This window comes from Manis pentadactyla, chromosome 10, assembly GCF_030020395.1.
Source record: "Manis pentadactyla isolate mManPen7 chromosome 10, mManPen7.hap1, whole genome shotgun sequence".
NCBI lineage: Eukaryota > Metazoa > Chordata > Mammalia > Pholidota > Manidae > Manis > Manis pentadactyla.
This window is the reverse complement of record NC_080028.1, coordinates 46,992,769-47,012,544: the sequence shown is the minus strand read 5'-3', so window position 1 is coordinate 47,012,544 and position 19,776 is coordinate 46,992,769. Positions and strand designations below refer to the sequence as shown.

The following is a 19,776-nucleotide window of genomic DNA, read 5'->3' as shown; positions in this document are numbered from 1 at the left end:
GATCATTGTATTGCTCAAATCTTCATTTTACTTAATCATTTCTTTTTTCTACTTCCATTAATTACTGAGAGAAAGACATTAAACTTAGTGAATCTGGCTATTTCACCTTGTAGATAAATATGTCTTGTGTGTGTATATTTACGTAGAAGGATAAAGTTACATACGTGTATATATAAAGAAACATTTGGTCTCTTTCCCTGTTCCTGGCAGAGATATCCAAACTCATGGAATCTGTTTATTGGTAAACTTGTCTTGTATTACCGGGAGTATATGCTTCTAAAGGACTTAGGGTGGGGACCACAAAGAGCCTCAGAATGGGGTGGATCATCGGAAAGATCAGATCATTACAGGATTTGAACCTCCAGCCCCATTCACTGAGCTCTGGGAAGGTTAAAAGGGGATGGAGATTAAATACTAAAAGCACTTGAACAAAGAAATCTAGGAGCTTTTGGGATAGTAAGCACAACACTTAAATATTGCTATGTGCACTATTTGTAAGGACAAACATCAAAAAATGTTTATTTCTGGATATTACAGTTTCTGTAATTATTTCCATTTGCATACCGATTTTTAGATTTTTATATTAACTTTTTATTAATGTAATTTTAGGTAAGAAGGCTATCTTACTCTTTCTATTGTGTAAACCATGTGTGTGAAAAAATATATAAGGACAGTTTTCTGAACTGTCATTGAAATCTTTTAACAGCTGGACTGAGTAAGTTGAAATAATTGCTTTTTTGTCTATGTAAGGACATTCCCCCCATTGGTACTTGGCTCAGATCTTTTCATGGTGAAGTAAATTATATTTTAAATTCATCAGAGGTTTTCAATCACAGCCTCCAAGGACTCTTTTATTCAGTAGCTTTCCACACTTCTGTTGCAGATGGACAAAATAAACAGGGTCTTAAGTGTAAAAACCTGTTTTTTCCAGAGAAAATCAGACCACTCTTTTTCCTAAACCAGAGAATCTTCTTAAGTCCTCTTGCTCTTTGAACTTCATTATCTTCCTTTCAGCTAATAAGAGTATACAGAAATATTCCTATTTTAATTAATAATGGTATTTCTTATAAATTCAGTATACAGAAATATTCCTATTTTAATTAAAATGGTATTTCTTATAAATTCAGAAACCATGTGATATAAAGTATGAGTGTAGCTTTCTGGGGCAAGCTACAAAGAGACTTAGATGATCCTATTAATATGCTTTTGTTCAACTGTGAGGCTCACCTAAACATATATTTGAGTTATAGCCTCCTGATGAAACAAAAAGAATGTCTAAGGTAAGGCATGGGATATTTTCAAGCTCACCCTATCAGTACAGTGGGTATCACTCATTTAAAACATCATTATGTTGGTGCAGTCTCATATACAATGCTTTGCTTGACACACAGAAAATACTTCTTAATGCTTCTCTCTCTATTCTCCCTCTCTCCTTTTCTCTGTCAATTACCTATCAGGCATCAATTTATATATTTACACCCTTTACATCTCAACTATCATGGGCAAACATTCCATTTTTTCTGTTTTCCCTCTTTTATATTATCACCTGTGTGCAAACTTTTTGATTCATACACCCAGGTTATTGACCCATTTGCTAACATTATATCTGTGCCCTCTCAATGTCTATTTCTGCACCTGGTGGGAATTGATGCTATACATTTAAACCTTACAGAAGCCCTATGAGATAGTGAGATACTATTACTGTTAACTCTGCTTTACAGATTAGGAAACAGAACACAGAGAGATTAAAGTACTTGACCAAGGTCACTCAGACAGTAGATGACTGAGATGTCAGAGATAGGACTTGAACCTAGACAAACTGTTCCAAGGACCATGTACTTAAACTCTCTGTGTTACTGAAATGTGTATCACACTTCTTGTGATGAAGGACAGAACATCAAAATATGTCTTGATATTCTTCAGCTCTTTATGCTTCTAACCATGTTTTTTCAAGTTATATTAAAATAACCATGCCTCAAAGCCTCCATGCTGAAGACAGGAAATAAAGGAATAATAGAGGAACTTAGGGAAAGAGCTGGTGAAGGACTAATATTTGGGAGAAATCTGACTTGACCTTTCAATAATGCCTAGTTCACTAGAGAGGGGAGCTGGAGAGTCTAGATAGGGCACATGCACCATTTCCTACAGATTTCTAATTCATCAGGTGCCATAACTTGAAGTAAAAGGAATGCTAGAGTGTAGCTTTTGGGAACAAAAATTTTGGAACAAAGGGACTCTATGCCCCATGAAAATATCACTCAAAAGCAGTTGATTCCTGATTTTACAGAGGAAATCTGAACCAAATTATGGACTTAAACAATAATTTTCTTAAGAATAGAATATTTATAGTAATTTCAGTAGCAGTAATTTTCAAGAGAAACATCCCATAAACTTTGCTTCCATACAGCACATGCCAACGGAGTTGAGGGGAGTATCTCAACAAAGCCCTATTACCAAATTTCAGAAGGAAGCTCATGTGATTGGTTTAGCTTTGTTTTGGTAGATGCAGTCTCATTTTGTCCTATTTAACATTGTTCTTCAGATCCATTTCTGTGACTTTTATGTGAAGACTGGCAACAGATGAAGTCAGTGATGGGAAACCAGTCAGCGGTGAGGACGTTCATCATTCTGGGACTGATGAGTGACACAGCTAGAGATTCTGGTCTTTACCTTTTTGTTTATCACATATACATTTAGTGTAATTGGGAATCTGACCATAATTTCTCTCATCATGTTGGATTCTCATTTAAAACCAGTTATGTCTCTTTTTCTTCAAAATTTCTCTTCCCTAGAACTCTAACTCACAACTTCCTGTGTCCATACATGCCTGTACATGATAGCAAGTGGGAACAAAGTCATTACCAAAGCCTGTTTCATTCAAGTATTTTTTGTCATCCTCTTTGGAGCAACAGAATTTTTTCTGTTGACTGTGATGTCCTATGACCGCTGTGTGGCCATCTGCAAACCCCTGCATTACATGACCATCATGAACAGCAGAGTCTGCAGGAACCTCATCCTCTGTTGTTGGGCATCTGGCTTACTGAGCATTCTTCCACCCCTTTCTTTGAGCCTTAATCTGGAATTCTGTGACTCTGTTATTGACCATTTTGTCTGTGACACTTCTCCAATAATGAAAAATTCATGTACAGATATGTTGTTCATAGAGCAGCTGGACATACTCTGTGCTGTTTTGACTCTCATCGTGACACTTATGTGTGTGGTTCTGTCCTACATGTTCATCATCAGGACGGTTCTAAGATTATCCTCTTCCCAGCAGAGGAAAAAAAGCCTTTTCCACCTGTTCTTCCCACATGATCGTGGTTTCCATCAGCTATGGCAGCTGCATTTTTATGACTATCAACCCTTCAGCTAAGAATGTGGTGTCCTTTAATAAGGCTGTTTCTCTGCTCATTGTGTCTTTTGCCCATTTGTTGAACCCCTTCATTTATACCCTGAGAAATAAACAAGTTAAGCAGTCTTTCCATGGTATCCTCGAACGATTCCTTTCAAAGAAGTACTAGCTTTTCACATTGGAAATTTAATTAAAAATTTTTGAATGTTGTGTTCATTGGAATGAAATTGAGCCATGGGAAACCCAGTCTTACACTGTTGTAAAATAAAGAGCACTGAGAAGAAAGTCTAAGAAAGAAGCATGGTCTTGCCAGCATTATGTAAATGGATTTCCCTACTTTTCTGAAACTTCTGTTTTCCTCATCTACATTTCAGCCAACACATTTTAGTTTGCCATTTGCAAATATATTCACCCGTACAGTAGGTTGCCTTTCCTTTTTGTTGTTGATGGTTTCCTTTTCTGCACAGCTTTTTAGTTTGATTTATTCCCACTTGGTTATTTTTGCTTCTCTTTCTCTTGCCCTGGGAGATCTATCCAGAAGAAAATTACTGATGTTGCTATTCAAGAGTTTACTGCCTGTATTTTCTTCTAGGAGTTTTATTGTGTCTGGGCTTTTATTTTGGTCTTTAATCCATTTTGAATTTATTTTTGTGTATAGTCTAAGACAGTTACCCAGTTTCATTCTTTTGCATATAGCTGTCCAGTTTTCCCAGCACTATTTATTGAAAAGACTGTATTTTTCCCTTGTATGTTCCTGTTTCTTTTGTCATAGATTAATTGGTCATTTAAGTGTGGGCTTATTTCTGGGATCTCTATTCTGTTCCACCAATCTTTGTGTCAGTTTTTGTGGCAGTACCATACTGTTTTGATTACTGCATGTGACCTCCAGCCTAGTTCTTCCTTCTCAAGACTGCTTTGTCTATCTGGGATTTTGTGTGATACCAAATTTTAGGATTATTTGCTCTAGCTGTGTAAAAAATATAATTGGTGTTTTAATAGGGATTCCACTGAATCTATGGATTGCTTTGGGTTGTAGGGCCATTTTAACTTTAATTCTTCCTGTCAATGAGCATCAGATATTTTTGTCATCTTTGATTTTATGCTTTTCTCATCAATGTTTTATGCTTTTCAAAGTATAGATTGCTCACCTACTTGGATGGATATATTCTTAGGTATTTTATTCTTTTTGATGCTATTGGAAGAAGGATTGTTTTCTTGATTTCTCTTTTTGCTTGTTCATTATTTGTACATAGAAATAATATTTTTCTGTACATTGATTTTATATTCTGTTACTTTACTGAATTCATTTATAAATTTTAATAGTTTCTTTGTGGCATCTTTCATGTTTTCTGTATATAATATCTTGCCATTTGCAAATAATAACAATTTTACTTCTTACTTTACAATTTCGATACATTTTATTTCTTTTCTTTAATCGCTGTGTCTAAGACATCTGGTACTATATTGAATAGAGATGATGATAGTGGATAATATTGTCTTTTTGCTAATTTTAGAGAGAAAGTTTTCAGTTTTTCACTATTGAGTACAATGATAGCTGTTGTTTTGTCATAGACAGCCTTTATTATATTGAAGTAAGCTCCTTTTATACCCACATTGTTAATTGTTTTTATCATGAATGGATGTTGAATTTTGTCATATGCTCTTCAGCATCTATTGAGATTATCATATGGTGTGTATCCCTCCTCTTTTAAATTTGGTACATCATATTTATGATTTGTGGATATGGAACCATTCTTTGTCCCTGGAATAAATCCCACTTAGTCTTGATGAATGATCTTTTCAGTATATTTTTAAAATTTGGTTTGCTATTACTTTGTTGTGGATATTTGTATCTATGTTCACAAGGGATGTTAGTCTGTAGTGGGCTTTTCTTTTTTGTAGTGTGTTTGTCTGGTTTTGGTATATGGTGACACTGGCCTTGTAGAATGAATTTGGAAGTTTTCCTTTCTCTTTTATTTTTTAGAATAGTTGAGTAGAACAGTTAACTCTCCTTTGATTGATATAATTAACTTGTGAAACTAACTGGTCCTGGGCTTTTGTTTGTTGTGTAATTTGATTGTCAACTAAATATCATTGCTAGCACTCTGTTCAGAATTTCTATTTCTTCCTGGTTCATTCTTGGAAGATTGAATGTTTCTAGCAACTTATCCATTTCTTCTAAGTTGTCCAATTTTCTGGCACATAAATTTTCATAGTAATATCTTACAATTTTTTGTATTTCTGTGGTGTTGATTGTAACTTCTCTTTGAGTTCTGATTTTATTTATTTGAGTTCTCTCTTTTATCTTAATGTGTCTAGCTACAGGTTTCTCAATTTTCTTTATTCTTTCAAAAAACCAGCTCTTAATTTCATTGATTGTATTTGTTTAGTCTCTATTTATGCTCTTATCTTTAATATGTTCTTTCTTTTACTAACTTTGGATTTGGTTTGTCATTATTTTTCTAGTTCCTTTAGGTGCAAGATTAGAGTGATTATTTGAGGAGTTTCTTGCTTCTTGAGTTATGATTGTATCATTGAAAACTTTCCTCTTTGGACTGATTTTACTACATCCAAAGTATTTTGAACCATTTTATTTCTGTTTTCACATTTCTTCAAGTATTTTTTGGTTTCCTCTTTGATTTGTTTGATGACCCATTGGCTATTTAGTTGCATGCACTTTAGCCTTCTTGTGTTTGTTTTTTTTTTTCTTGTGATTGTTTTCTAGTTTCACACCATTGAGGTCAGAAAAAATGTTTGATATGATTTCAATCTTCTTAAGTTTATTGAGACTTGCTTGGGCATAACATGTGGTCTATTCTGGTAAATGCACTGTGTGCACTTGCATAATATATGTATTCTGCTGATTTTAGATGTAATGTTCTTTTTCTGTTAAGTTCATTGGTCTCTTGTGTCGTTCAAATGCATGGTTTCCTTACTGACTTTCTCTCTAGATGATTTATCCATTGATGTAAGTGGGTTTTAAATCCTTATAGTATTATTGTATTACCTTCAACTTCTCCCTTTATATGTGTTAATATTTGTTTTATTTATTTAGGTGCTCCTCTGTTGGATGTGTAGATATTTATAGTTGTAACTTCACACTAGATTGAGCCTTTAATCATTATATAATGTCCTTTGCTGTTTCTTGTTGTGGTCTTTCTTTCAAAGTCTATCTTGTCTGACAGAATTACTGCCATTCCAACTATTTTTCATTATCATTTGCATGGAATATCTTTCTACATCCAGACCCCTATCTTACACCACTCACAAAAATTACCTGGACAAAAGACTAAAATATAAGAACTGAAAGTATAAAATTTATAGAAAAAACATGGCTAAAAATCCTTGACACTGAATCAGCGTTTTTGACATTACACCAAAAGCACCGATAACAAAAACAAAAAACAAACAAATGGGACTACAACAAACTAAGAGCATCTAAACAGCAGTGGAAGAATCAACAAAACAAAATGGGCAACCTATGAAATGGGACAAACATTTGCAAACCATATACAATAAGATGTTAATATACAAAAAATATAAGGAACTTCTTACCAAAATAAACAGCAACAACAAAAAAACCCACAAAAACTGGGCAAAGGACTTGGAAAGATATTTCTCCAAGGACTTACAAATGGCCATCAAATGTATGAAAAAGTGCTTAATATCACAATCATCAAGAAAATGCAAATTAAAACCACAGTACAAATCATAACTCTTAGGATGGCTGTCATCAAAGAGACATGATAAATGCTGGTGGGGATGTGGCAGAATGAAAACTATTGTACACTACTGATGGGGGTGTAAATTGCTTCAGATAATTTCAAAAAAATTCAGGGGCTCCTTAAAAAATTAGAAATGGACTGCCATATGACCCAGGAATCCCACTTTTGGGTATATGTCAGAAGAAAATGAAAGCACTATCTCAGAGAGATATCTGTACTTTCATTTTCACTGCAGCATAGTACACTGTAACCAATACATGGAAACAACTTAATTGTCTGTCAATGGTGTAAAGCTTAAAGGAAATGTAATTCATGTGAAATCTGTGATCTAGAATAGGAATATTATTCAGTCACCAAGAGAAGGAAATTTTCATTTTTAACATGGATGAAACTTGAATACATTTTGTTAAGTAATAAATCATCAAAAGACAAGTATTGTGTGATCTCACTAATATGTGGGTGGTTAAAAGCTGAACTCATACAAACTGAGAGTAGATTTTGATTGTCAGGCACGAGAAGTAGGGGTAAATGTGGAAATGTTGATCAAAGGGTACAAACTTCCAATTTCTAAGATCAATAAGTTATGGAGATATAATGTATAGCATTGTGACTATAGTTTAAAATATTGTATTGTACGCTTAAAAGTTGCTAAAGGAATATATTTTAAATATTCTCAGCACAATACCCCTCCAAAAGTAATTCAAGGACCTATATAAGTGATGGAAATGTTAATTTTCTTACTGTAATAACTATTTCACAATATATATGTATATCAAACTATTAAGTTGTACATCTTAAACTTACAAATTGTTATGTGTCATTTATATCTCAATAAATCTGGAAAGAAAAGAAAATACATTGTGGTTTTCCCTTGTAGCTACATCCATCACTACTTGATTTTATAACACTCTTTTCATATATTATGTTATTGATTCCTACTTGCAGATTATAAAATAAAACAGTAAATCAGAAATGAGAACTTAGAGAGCAGTAACAGTGTTCATCCTGCTGGGACTCACACAGTATCTACAACTTGAAATTTTCTTTTATACATTTCCATTTTTACCTACAAGTTGAGTATATTTGGAAATAAACAAAATAAAGAAATGCTTAGTCAGACTTACTCAAGAAAAAAGAGAGGACACAACTAAAATCAGAAAAAAAAGAGAAGTTAACATTGATAACCACAGAAATACAAAGAATTATTAGAGGTCTATAAGAGAGACTATATGCCAAGAAACTGGACAACCTAGAAAAAATGAACAAATTCCTAGGTACATACAATTTTCCATGACTGACCCAGGAAGAAACAGAAAATATGAACAATTTACCAGTAATTAAATTGAATTTTTAGTCAAAAAACTCCAAACAAAGAAATAGCCAGGACAAGAAGACATTACAGCTAAATTCTACCAAACATTTAATGAAGGGCCAATACACATCCTTTTTAAAGTATTCCAAGAAATAGAAGAATAGATAATACTTCCAAACTTATTATATGAGCCCAGCATCACTCTAATACCAAAACCAGACAAAGACAATACAAAAATAAAAAAAAATTACAGACCAATATCATGAATATTGATGTAAAAATTCTCAACAAACTATTAGCCAGCCAAATTAAAAAATATGTCAGTGGGCAGAGGACCAGAATAGATATTTTTCAAATTAATACAGATAGCCAAATAGCTCCTCCCCAAATCACATAGAACACAAAAACACAGCAAATAAAACTAGGCTTGAAAACAACCTGAAGACTTTGGAACTGACCACCTACATCCGGGGAAGAAGAGAGTACCCTACAGAAAAGGGTAAAGGGACAAAGCCACAATCCAGCATGATTCAAACCCTTCCTCCACCCTGGCCCACAGGCTGGAGGAACAGGAACCGAGGGGGGAGGGAGTAGGAGCCCAGGACCCTGAACACTTGACCCTGGAAATGTGCTACAGGAACACAATCCATATTGCATGGTGCCCTGGTGATGGGCGGGGCTGGACAACAGAGATGGGCAGAACACTCCGGGAGGCTGAGAAACCAGCTGCCTGTGGAGAATAGGCAAACTCTACCAACCTCCCCTTTGAGAAAGAAAGCACAGCGGGCCATTTGAAAGACTTCCCAGCAGTGAGAGGTGTGGCAGAGAGAAAAGGCAGGCAAAATATAGATGGATCTTGTTTTTTTATCCATTCTGTCACTCTATGTCTTTAGATTGGTGCATTCAGTCCATTTACATTTAGTGTGATTATGTATAGATGTGTACTTATTGCCATTGTAGGCTTTAGATATGTGGTCACCAAAGGTTCAAGGATAGCTTCCTTACTATTTAACAGTCTATCTTGAATTATTTATTGCTCTATTTCAAATATTGTCTAAAGGTACTGTTTTTTTCTCCATTCTTTTTCTTTTTCCTCCACTCTTTATATATCAGGTGTCATATTCTGTACTCTGTGTATTCCTTGACAAACTTTGTGAGAGGCTGACACAATTTTCTATTTGCCTAGTAATTAGCTGGCCTACTAACTTTAATGAAGGTTTGCTTTCTCTGGAGAGCTTTATTTTCCCTACAGGAGACTCATTTCAAGCCAAGGACGTACACAGACTGAAAGTGAGGGGTAAAAAAAGATATTTCATGCAAATAAGAGGGAGAAAAAAAGCAGGAGTAGCACTACTTATATCACACAAAATCGGTTTCAAAATAAAGTAAAAAAGACAGAGAAGAAGATTACATAATGATTAAGAGGTCAGTCCAACAAGAGCATATAACCATTATAAGTATCTATCCACCCAATACAGAAGTACCTAAATATGTAAAACAAATACTAACTGAATTAAAGGGGAAAATATAATGCAACACACACATCTTAGGAGACTTCAGCACACCACTCACACCAAAAAACAGATGAAACATACAGAAAATAAGTAAGGAGACAGAGGTACAGAATAATGCATTAGAACAGATAGATCTAACAGACGTCTGTAGAACACTCTACACAAAAGCAGCAGGATACACATTCTTCTGAAGAGTACACACAAGGTTTTCCAGAATAGTTCACATCCTAGGCCACAAAAAGAGCCTTGGTAAATTCACAAAGATTGAAATTGTGCAAGTCAACTTCTAAGACCACAAAGGTATGAAATTAAAAATAAATTATGCAAACAAAACAACAAAGCCCACAAATACATGGAGGCTTAACAACATGCTCCTAAATAATCAAAGGATCAGTGAGCAAATAAAAACAGAGATCAAGCAGTATATGGAGACAAATGAAAACAACTCAACAGCCCCAAACCTGTGGAATGGAGCAAAGGCAGTTCTAAGAGGAAAGTATATAGCAATACAGGCCTACCTCAAGAAAGAAGAACAATCCCAAATAAACAGTCTAAACTGACAGTTAATGAAACTAGACAAAGAAGAACAAATGAGGATCCAAGTCAGAGAAAGTGGGGAATAATAAAGATCAGAGAAGAAATAAATAAAATTGAGAAGAATAAAATAATAGAATCAGTGAAACCAGGATCTGGTTCTTTGAGAAAATAAACAAAGTAGATAACCCCCTAGCTAGACTTACTAAGAAAAAAAGAGAGTCTACACACATAAACAGAATCACAAATGAGAAAGGGAAAATCAATATGAACATCACAGAAATACAAAGAATTATTACAGAATACTATGAAAAATTATATACTAAAAATTTGGATAACCTAGAAAAAACTGAATACTTTCTAGAAAAATCCAACCTTCCAATACTGACCCAGAAGAAGCAAAGAATCTGTACATACCAATAACCAACAACTAAATTGAATAGGTAATCAAAAAACTACCTAAAAACAAAACCCCTGTCCAGATGGCTTTACCACTGAATTTTACCAAACATTAAGAGAAGACCAAGACCCAACCTCCTTAAAGCTTTCCAAGTAGTAGAAGAGGAGGGAATAATTCCAAACTCATTCTATGAAGCCAGAATCACTCTAATAACAAAACCAGGCAAAGACACCACAAAAAAGAAAATTATAAACCAATATCCCTGATGAACATAGATGCAAATATCCTCAACAAAATATTAGCAAACCAAATTCAAAAACACCATCCACCATGACCAAGTGGGATTTATTCCACGGATACAAGGATGGCATAATATTTGAAAATCAATCAACATCATCCATCACATCAACAAAAAGAAGGACAAAAATTACATGACAATCTCAATAGATGCTGAAAAAGTCTTTGACAAAATTCACCATCCATTCATGATAAAAACACTCAACAAAATGGGTATAGAGGGCAAGTACCTCAACATAATGAAGGCCATATATGACAAACCCACAGCCAATATCATACGTAATAGTGAGAAGCTGAAAGCTTTTCTTTTAACACCAGGAAAAAGACAATGATGCACACTGTCCTGACTTTTATTCAACATAGTACTGGAGGTCCTAGCCATGGCAATCATATGACACCAAGAAATACAAGGGATCCAAATTGGTAAAGAAGAAGTTAAACTTTAGCTGTTACAGACAACATGGTATTAAACATAGAAAACCCTAGACTCCATAAAATAACCTGTTAGAACTAATAATTGAATTCAGCAAAGTTGCAGGATACAAAATTAATACAAAGAAATCTGTTGCATTCCTATATACAAAGAACGAATAAGGAAAAATAGAAAACAAGAAAACAACTCCATTTATAATTGCATCAAAAAGAATAAAATATTCTTTTAGGAATAAACCTAACCAAGGAGATGAAAGACCTATACTCTGAAAACTGCAAGACACTAATGAGAGAAATTAAATAAGGCACCAATAAATGGAAACATATCCCATGCTCATGGATAGGAAGAATTAATATTGTCAAAATGGCCTTTCTGCCTAAAGCAATCTACAGATTGAAGCAATCCCTATCAAAATACCAAAATCAAGGGTGGAGCCAAGATGGCAGCATGAGTAGAGCAGCGGGAATCTCCTCAGAAAACCACATATATTTTTGAAAATACAACAAAGAAAACTCTTCCTAAAAGAGAGACCAGAAGACACAGGACAACAGCCAGACCACATCCACACTTGCGAGAACCCAGCACCTCGCAAAGGGAGTAAGATACAAGCCCAGGCACGGCGGGACCCGAGTGCCCCACACCCCAGCTCCCGGTGGGAGGAGAGGAGTCAGAGTGGGGAGGGAGAGGGAGTCCATTACTGCTAAATATTCAGCCCCAGCCATCCGCACCAGAGCGCAGAAACAGTGCATGCATGAGGTGCTGGAAACTAGGGAAACAGGACAGTAAGAACTGTGAGTGGGTCCCTGCAGACGTTGCACCAGGGACAAAGAAAAGCGAGTGCTTTTTGGAAGTCTTAAAGGGACAGGGACCTCCACCGCCAGACGGAAGCATCCTGGGACATGTAGTCCAGCAGCAGGGAATCTGGGGATCTCTGGGCACTCTAACACCTGGGCAGCAGGGAGCACAGAGGCCCCTCATGAACATAAATAGCTTCCCGGCTGTACCCCCTCTGACGCGGCTCCACCATATTGGAGCAGCAGCCCAAGGTAGGGCACGCCCACAGCAAGAGCGGAGGTAAACTCCATATCAGCCGGGTAGAAAACAGAAGCCCCGTCTGCGAGCAGCTGCCCAGCACAAGCCACTAAAGGTCACTTTTCTCACAGGAGAGGAAGGCCACAAACCAACAAGAAGGGAAGTTCTTCCAGCTGTCACTCGTCCCAGCTCTGCAAACTATCTCTATCACCATGAAAAGGCAAAATTACAGGCAGACCAAGATCACAGAGACAACACCAGAGAAGGAGACAGACCTAACCAGTCTTCCTGAAAAATAATTCAAAATAAAAATCATAAACATGCTGACGGAGATGCAGAGAAATATACAAGAGCTATGGGATGAAGTACGGAGGGATATTATAGATGCCAGGAAGGAGATTACAGAAGTGATACAAACTCTGGAAGGATTTATAAGCAGAATGGATAAGATGCAAGAGGCCATTGATGGAATAGAAAACAGAGAACAGGAATGCATAGAAGCTGACACAGAGAGAGATAAAAGGATCTCCAGGAATCAAACAATATTAAGAGAACTGTGTGACCAATCCAAAAGGAACAATATCAGTATTATAGGGGTACCAGAAGAAGAAGAGAGAGAAAAAGGGATAGAAAGTGTCTTTGAAGAAATAATTGCTGAAAACTTCCCCAAACTGGGGGAGGAAATAATCGAACAGACCACGGAAATACACACAACTCCCAACAGAAAGGATCCAAGAAGAGCAACACCAAGAAACATAATAATTAAAATGGCAAAGATCAAGGACAAGGAAAGGGTTTTAAAGGCAGCTAGAGAGAAAAAGGTCACCTTTAAAGGAAAACCCTTCAGGCTATGATCAGACTTCTCAACAGAATCCTTATAGGCCAGAAGAGAATGGCATGATATATTTAATGCAATGAAACAGAAGGGCGTTGAACCAAGGATACTGTATCCAGCACGATTATCATTTAAATATGATGGTGGGATTAAACAATTCCCAGACAAGCAAAAGTTGAGGGAATTTGCTTCCCACAAACCACCTCTACAGGGTATTTTAGAAGGACTGTTCTAGACGGGAGCACTCCTAAGACTAAACAGATGTCACCAGAGAAAATAAAATCACAGCAAAGAAAGCAGACTAACCAAATACTAACTAAAGGCAAAAAATAAAATCAACTACCCACTAAAAGCAGTTAAAGGAAACACAAAAGAACACAGAATAAAACAACCAACATATAACGAATGGAGGAGGAGGAATAAGAAGGGAGAGAAGAAAAGAATCTCCAGACAGTGTATATAACAGCTCAATAAGCGAGCTAAGTTAGGCAGTAATATACTAAAGAAGCTAACCTTGAACCTTTGGTAACCACGAATCTAAAGCCTGCAATGGCAATAAGTACATATCTTTCACTAGTCACCCTAAATGTTAATGGGCTGAATGCAACAATCAAAAACACAGAGTAACAGAATGGATAAAAAAGCAAGACCCATCTATATGCTGCTTACAAGAAACTCGACTAACACACAAAGACATGCACAGACTAAAAGTCAAGGGATGGAAAAACATATTTCAGGCAAACAACAGAGAGAAGAAAGCAGGGGCTGCAGTGCTAGTATCAGACAAAATAGACTTGAAAACAAAGAAAGTAACAAGAGATAAAGAAGGACATTATATAATGATAAAGGGCCCAGTCCAACAAGAGGATATAACCATTCTAAATATATATGTACCCAACACAGGAGCACCAGCATATGTGAAACAAATACTAATAGAACTAACTAAAAGAGGAAATAGAATGCAATTCATTCATTTTAGGAGAATTCAACACACCACTCATCCCAAAGGATAGATAAACTGGGAAGAAAATAAGTAAAGTCATGGAGGCACTGAACAACACACTAGAACAGATGGACCTAATTGACATGTACAGAACTCTACATCCAAAAGCAACCGGATACACATTCTTCTCAAGTGCACATGGAACACTCTCCAGAATAGATCACATACTAGCTCACAAAAAGAGCCTCAGTAATTTCCAAAAGATTGAAATTCTACTAACCAACTTTTCAGACCACAAAGGTATAAAACTAGAAATAAATTCTACAAAGAAAACAAACAGGCTCACAAACACATGGAGGCTTAACAACATGCTCCTAAATAATCAATGGATCAATGAACAAATTAAAATATAGATCAAGGAATATATGGAAAAAAATGACAACAACACAAAGCCCCAACTTCTGTGGAACGCAGTGAAAGCAGTCTTAAGAGGAAAGTATATAGCGATCCAGGCACACTTGAAGAGGGAAGATAATCCCAAATAAATAGTCTAACATCACAAATATCGAAACTGGAAAAAGAAGAAGAAATGAGGCCTAAAGTTAGCAAAAGGAGGGACATAATAAAGATCAGAGAAGAAATAAACAAAATTGAGAAGAATAAAACAATAGCAAAAATCAACGAAACCAAGAGCTCGTTCTTTGAGAAAATAAACAAAATAGATAAACCTCTAGCCAAACTTATTAAGAGAAAAAGAGAATCAACACACATCAACAGAATCAGAAATGAGAATGGAAAAATCACAACAGACTCCACAGAAATACAAAAATTATTAAAGACTACTATGAAAACCTATATGCTAACAAGCTGGAAAGACTAGAAGAAATTGACTGCTTCCTACAAAAATACAACCTTCTAAGACTGACCAAGGAAGAAACACAAAAGTTAAACAAACCAATTACAAGCAAAGAAATTGAAACGGTAATCAAAAAACTACCCAAGAACAAAAACCACGGGCCAGACAGACTTACCTCGGAAATTTATCAGAAATACAGAGAAGACATAATACCTCTACTCCTTAAAGTCTTCCAAAAAATAGGAGGGGAGGGAATACTCCCAAACTCATTCTATGAAGCCAACATCACCCTAATACCAAAACCAGGCAAAGACCCCACCAAAAAAGAAAATTACAGACCAATATCCCTGATGAATGAAGATGCAAAAATACTCAATAAAATATTAGCAAACCGAATTCAAAAATATATCAAAAGGATCATACACCATGACCAACTGGGATTCATCCCAGGGTTGCAAGGATGGTACAACATTTGAAAATCCATCAACATCATCCACCACATCAACAAAAAGAAAGACAAAAACCACATGATCCTCTCCATAGATGCTGAAAAAGCATTTGACAAAATTCAACATCCATTCATGATAAACACTCTCAGCAAAATGGGTATATAGGGCAAGTACCTCAACATAAGAAAGGCCATATATGATAAACCCACAGCCAATATCATACTGAACAACGAGAAGCTGAAAGCTTTTCCTCTGAGATTGGGAACAAGACAGGGATGCCCACTCTCCCCACTGCTATTTAACATAGTACCGGAGGTCCTAGCCATGGCAAGTAGACAAAACAAAGAAATACAAGGAATCCAGATTGGTAAAGAAGAAGTTAAACTGTCACTATTTGCAGAATACATGATATTGTACGTAAAAAACCCTAAAAACTCCACCCCAAAACTACTAGATCTGATATTGGAATACAGCAAAGTTGCAGGATACAAAATAAATGCACAGAAATCTGTGGCTTTCCTATACACTAACAATGAAACAAAAGAAAGAGAAATCAGGAAAACAACTCCATACACAACTGCATCAAAAAGAATAAAATACCTAGTAATAAACCTAACCAAAGAAGTGAAAGACCTACTGCCTTTTCCACCTGCTCTTCCCACATGATTGTGGTTTCTATCGCCTACGGCAGCTGCATCTTCATCTACATCAAGCCCTCGACAAAGGAGAAGGTGGCCATAAACAAAGGCGACTCAGTGCTCACTACATCTGTTGCCCCCTTGTTGAACCCCTTCATTTACACCCTGAGGAATAAGCAAGTGAAACAAGCTTTTAATGACTCCATGAAGAGGATTGCATTTCTCTCAGAAAAATCAAAGCTTTCATGAATCAAATAGAATGTAGAAGAAACTCCTCTAAATATTTTACTACAGCTTCTAACTTACTTTAATTCTTTGTGCCTATAATTCAGTCACATTAACCTCAAAGACATTTAATGCTGCATCCTCTCACTTTAAGCAAACTCCTTCTGCTTTCTTTTTTTAGATAATTATTTTTTATTGAAGAGTAGTTGACACACAGTATTAGATTAGTTTCAGGTGTACAACAGAGTGGTTCAACATTTATATACATGATAATTCTAGGTACCAACTATCACCATACCAAGTTGTTACAATATTTTGACTATATTCCTTATGCTATACATTACATCCTGGTTACTTATTTATTTTACAATTGGAAGTGTGTATATATATTTTCTGTGAGGGCCTCTCATATTTATTGATCAAATAGTTGTTAACAACAATAAAATTCTGTATGGGGGGTCAATGCTCAATGCACAATCATTAATCCACCGCAAGCCTAATTTTCATCAGTCTCCAATATTCTGAAGCATAATGAACAAGTTCTTACATGGAGAACAAATTCTTACATAGTGAATAAGTTACATGGTGAACCTTACAAGGGCAGTCATCACAGAAGCTTTCAGTTTTGCTCATGCATTATGAACTACAGTCAGTCAGTTTAAATATGAATATTCATTTAATTTTTATACTTGATTTATACGTGGATACCACATTTCTCTCTTTATTATTATTATTTTTAATAAAATGCTGAAGTGGTAGGTAGATACAGGATAAAGGTAGAAAACATAGTTTAGTGTTTAAGAGAGCAAATGTAGATGATCAGGTGTGTGCCTGTAGACTATGTGTTAATCCAAGCTAGACACGGGCAATAAAACATCCACGTATGCAGAAGATTTCTCTCAGAACAGGGTGGGTGAGGTTCTAAGCCTCACCTCTGTTGATCCCCAATTTCTCACCTGATGGCTCCGCTGCGACTGTGCCTGTCTTAGATTGTTCCTCCCTTGAGGAATCTTACCCGTCTCTGGCTAACCAGTCATCTTCCGGGGCCATATAGGGAAATGTTAAGTTGGTAAGTGAGAGAGAAGACTTATTGTTTGAAAAGGTTAGATTTTTATTCTTTGCATATTAATGTCCTGTGGCTTCTATGCCCAGCATTTGTCTTGAGGTATCTTTACCACTTGGAAGAATTATGATACTCGGTAAATTCGATATGTGGCATGAATTCTATTTAAGGGTTGTAATTAGGAAAGAAGAAGAAAAGCTATAGAAGAAGCAGGCCGAAGAAAACCTGGGAAGATTGATTATTTCTTTGACATAACTTCTTGAAGAGTAACTTCAGAATGTATAGGTTTTAAGCTACTAATTAAATTGCGCACACACATTAACATAAATGAGTAGAGTTACATAACCAAAGCATACCTGTAATTACCAGACATCTCCAGTGGAACCAAGAAAACCAGTTAGGCACCTTAGGCATTTGTGAAAACTTATCTATGATATGGTGGATATTGTCCAACTGAACTTGAACAGTCTGAGAGAAATCAGACAAATTAAAACAACCCATTCCTGGGGACTCTTCATGTCCCATATGTTCTTTTAACAGTAAATAGTCTGTAGTTGTAAGATTTTGGAGCACTACAATTTGCACTTCTCCTAATTCTTGGTTGACTTCCAACAGTATAGATCCAGTCAAGTTTTTGTTTTACTGTATGCACAGGCCAGCTTAGATATCTCCTTCTTCATTCCCATGGCAAGTCCAGGAACTGGTGGGATGAGTGCATCTACACCTGTAGCAGTGTGTGGATATTTGTAGGGGTTTTTTGATGATTATCTTCTGGCATGAGTCTTCCAGAGGGTCCTGAAGTTGGAAGTTCTTTTTCATATCATATCCTAGTTGATTTTCAGGGTAGCCAAATTAGGCTTTGATCCTCTGTATAATCACAAACAGGCCCTTTTCTACACTTTTATATGCCTTTTATATCATTGTGTAGAACCCATTGGAGGTCACCACACAGGAAATGCTTTTTTTTTTTTATCATTAATCTACACTTACATGATGAATATTATGTTTACTAGGCTCTCCCGTATACCAGGTCCCCCCTATAAACCCCTTAACAGTCACTGTCCATCAGCATAGCAAAATGTTGTAGAATCACTACTTGCCTTCTCTGTGTTGTACAGCCCTCCCCTTTCTCCCACCACCCCATGCATACTAATCTTAATACCCTCCTTCATCTTCCCCCCTTATCCCTCCCTACCCAACCATCCTCCCAAGTCCCTTTCCCTTTGGTACCTTTTAGTCCATTCTTGAGTTCTGTGTTTCTGCTGCTGTTTTGTTCCTTCAGTTTTTCCTTTGTTCTTATATTCCACAGATGAGTGAAATCATTTGGTATTTCTCTTTCTCCACTTGGCTTGTTTCACTGAGCATAATACCCTCCAGCTCCATCCATGTTGCTGCAAATGATAGGATTTGCCCTTTCCTAATGGCTGAGTAGTATTCCATTGTGTATATGTACCACATCTTCTTTATCCATTCATCTATCGATGGACATTTAATTTGTTTCCAATTCTTGGCTATTGTAAATAGTGCTACGATAAACATAGGGGTCCATTGGTCTTTCTCATACTTGATTGCTGCATTCTTAGGGTAAATTCATAGGAGTTCAATTCCTGGGTCAAATGGTAAGTCTGTTTTGAGCATTTTGATGTACCTCCATACTGCTTTCCACAATGGTTGAACTAATTTACATGCCCACCAGCAGTGTAGGAGGGTTCCCCTTTCTCCACAGCCTTGCCAACATTTGTTGTTGTTGGTCTTTTGAATGGCAGCCATCCGTACTGGTGTGAGGTGATACCTCATTGTAGTTTTAATTTGCATTTCTCTGATAATTAGCGATGTGGAGCATCTTTTCATGTGTCTTTTGGCCATCTGTATTTCTTTTTTGGAGAACTGTCTGTTCTGTTCCTTTGCCCATTTTTTAATTGGGTTTTTTGTTTTTTGTTTGTTGAGGAGTGTGAGCTCTTTATATATTCTGGTCGTCAGTCCTTTATCAGATCTGTCATTTTCAAATATATTCTCCCATACTGTAGGGTTCCTTTTTGTTGTATTGATGGTGTCTTTTGCTGTACAGAAGCTTTTCAGCTTAATATAGTCCCACTTGTTCATTTTTGCTGTTGTTTTCCTTGCCTGGGGAGATATGTTCAAGAAGAGGTCACACATGTTTATGTCTA

The 19,776-nt window shown here is 36.2% G+C and overlaps 1 pseudogene; it reads left to right on the top strand.

Annotated features, from left to right (window-relative positions):
* The first annotated feature begins 2,592 nt into the window (after window positions 1-2,592).
* On the top strand, window positions 2,593-16,569 carry LOC130679322 (olfactory receptor 6C2-like; annotated as a pseudogene).
* The last annotated feature ends 3,207 nt before the right edge of the window (window positions 16,570-19,776 follow it).